This window comes from Fukomys damarensis, unplaced genomic scaffold (genome assembly GCF_012274545.1).
Source record: "Fukomys damarensis isolate Sample0158 unplaced genomic scaffold, DMR_v1.0_HiC HiC_scaffold_39, whole genome shotgun sequence".
Classification (NCBI taxonomy): domain Eukaryota; kingdom Metazoa; phylum Chordata; class Mammalia; order Rodentia; family Bathyergidae; genus Fukomys; species Fukomys damarensis.
Genome location: NW_022900951.1, coordinates 116,513,777 through 116,516,564, shown reverse-complemented (window position 1 = coordinate 116,516,564; position 2,788 = coordinate 116,513,777).

The following is a 2,788-nucleotide window of genomic DNA, read 5'->3' as shown; positions in this document are numbered from 1 at the left end:
AATCATAACCATTCAAGTAAACCCTGTTTGCCTTTTTAAGTTTTTTTCATTTTCCTGATCACTTCTCTTTCAGATATGGGCAACCTATCATTCAGATCTCCAGATTAAGGGAGGGATTACTGGATTCACTCATTCCTAATCTCAAATCAAGTGGGTTTCTTCCATGCATGCTACAATACCAAATTCAATTTACTTTCTGGTGTCATGTTTTACATAATTGCTCAAAGGCACCATTATTTCATGACAGCACATAAATTTCATCATTCTCAGTTGTCATTATGCTTTTTCAAGCTAAGTAATGACTCTTTCTGGCAACTTCATGTCAAAAAGTTGTCTTTCTTCCTTGTGGTTTTCTTGTGCATCATTATGATATGTAATTATCATGTCAGTATTATAATCCTGGCCCAAGTAGCAGTTAAGACAAAAGAAACAACATTAATCAGACTGCTTATCTCTCTACTCCCCGGAATAACTACCTACCTGAATTCAAAATGAACATTGGGTAGGAATGTATGCAAGCAGTCAACGGAAATGGAGAGTTCTGGCAAAAATTCTTAGAAGAAGGTATCAGCTGCATAATTCTGGCTTTGTGATGTTTCCCCTCTGAAATCTGCCTAGAAAACTATGACCATCTAAAACTAAAGCAAAAAACTTATAAAACGATTGAGTCCCTAAAATAAATATATATATATTCAGAGAAGGAATAAAATAACTCAATCTGAAGATGAAGTCTCTACCCACTTCAGGGAACAAGAGGTTTCAGCAGTGATGAGACAGATCAGCAGGTAAATCAGCAGACACAGGGCCAAATATGAGAACAGAGGGGAACTATGACAATGGGCTCTAGCAGCTCTTCCTTGTTGACTATAAGCCATCAGAAATGCACTGCCTTTCAGGACGCTCCAATAGCTAACTTACATATTGCTCTAAAACAAATTAACTTATGCCAAAGCAGTCCCTTCTAGTAAGTTAGTTAAGCTTAATCTGAATTAAAATAAACTTCAGGGTCAAAGGTAAAAAAGCAAACTGTCAAATTCAGTATAGTAGCCCTCTCTTTAGATTCTAGAGTTGAGTTCCCAGAACACGCATAGCATGTATGTTGGATGAATTTAAGATCTTTTAAGAAAAAAAATGGGGCAGAGAAGGAAGTATTGCAAAAACCCACACACTCGGCCTGTTCACTGAAACTAAACTTTGACAAGAATCTCAATATCATCTTACAAATCTTATAGTAGCCGTAGTGATTAGTGGACAACTGATTCATATTCTCTCTGATCTAAAGATTAGGATGATAATGTACAAAATGAAAATGGTAGTTATGATGACAGTGATAGGGAAAGAATAGAAAAAAATCAGATTTTGTCTGCAGAGAAGTAAACTCAGTCTTCTTGCTCCATTTCATCCCCCAGCACTTGGATCACCACACCATTAGAGCCATCCGAGTCTGAATCCCAAGATTCAACTATGTGTGCAGCGTTGTTTGAACTACGGGTTTGGATGGCATAGAAGATAGTCCAGATCCTTCTCCCCTGTTAAATAAGCAAAGAGAAAAGACTTACTGACCTCTGTTTGAAGATTTCTTATTGCTTCTTTATAGAGTTGTGGATAATCATTTAAGCCTTGCCTGAAGGTCAATATATATTCCACCAAGGGGTCTCTTCTGAATCATCATGACAATTTGATTTGCTTTGAGCTCTGGATGTTAACCTACGGTGGCCTCTTTTATCATCATTTTATGTGATCACACTTCTGAAACATTTCTCAACTATTTTCACTGGGTGAGGGTCAAACAGTTCAGCAATGTCACTTAATCTCTTCAAACTCTCCACCAGCTAAGTGTTTTTGCAGATGTTACAAAATTTTCAATGTCTTCTACTACTGGAAGAAGACTTTAAAAATCAGCCATCACCTCATTCCAGGGTTTCTGCCGGGTTCCATTTAGGGTTGACTGACTTCTTTCTCTCATGGACTCTTCAACTATTGTTAAGTCATTACAAATGGAAAAATGTTGCCAAGCTACTATCAGAGTACATTGCAACATGGACATTTTTAGCACTCTCAAATGCAGGGATTTAAGGAGTGAACTTGCACTAGGGGGAAAGGAGATGACTAATATACAGGATTATCATTTACTCTTACACTTTTATCAGTGGGAGCAGTGTCCAGATTCAGCAACACTTTTAAGAATATTTTTGTTTAAATATTGTTAAGCATTAGGAATACAATGCTTCAAAATCCAGTTCAAAAATAGTTTCTCAGTGGCCCGTATTTTATGATTTCCATTTGTGAAGATGGAAACACATTCCTGGCATTCAGAGGTAAGGACATTGGAATTTGTAAACAACCTGAAATTAATAAGGAAATCACCGGGACCAATGGAATGAAAGCAGTCCTTTGAGCTTGTCTTTTCTGGGCTTCGGATATCTGGCCCTGTCTCACCCTTTGTAATGGATGTGCAAATCGGTGTGCAGTTCCAGAACAGAACATTTCATGAGCATCGCAAATGTGTCTAGGCAAACCACTTCTTCAGTAGGTCTCTTCTGATCTTTAGGACATTCTACAGCAGGTTCGTGATCTGCTTCCTCTGCCAGCCATAGGTGTAATAACTTTACTTCCAGATAGAGAGTTTAACTGGCATTTTTGTGATGCTCAGTGGTGGATAATACATAGAGAAAGTGGCCTATTGTATCTTCTCTCTTTTAGAAGCCACAAATGCAAACCTATTTTCATTGTCTCTATTTTAGCATTTTGAATTATGTGTAATTTTCCTAGAGATTCTGATGTATCG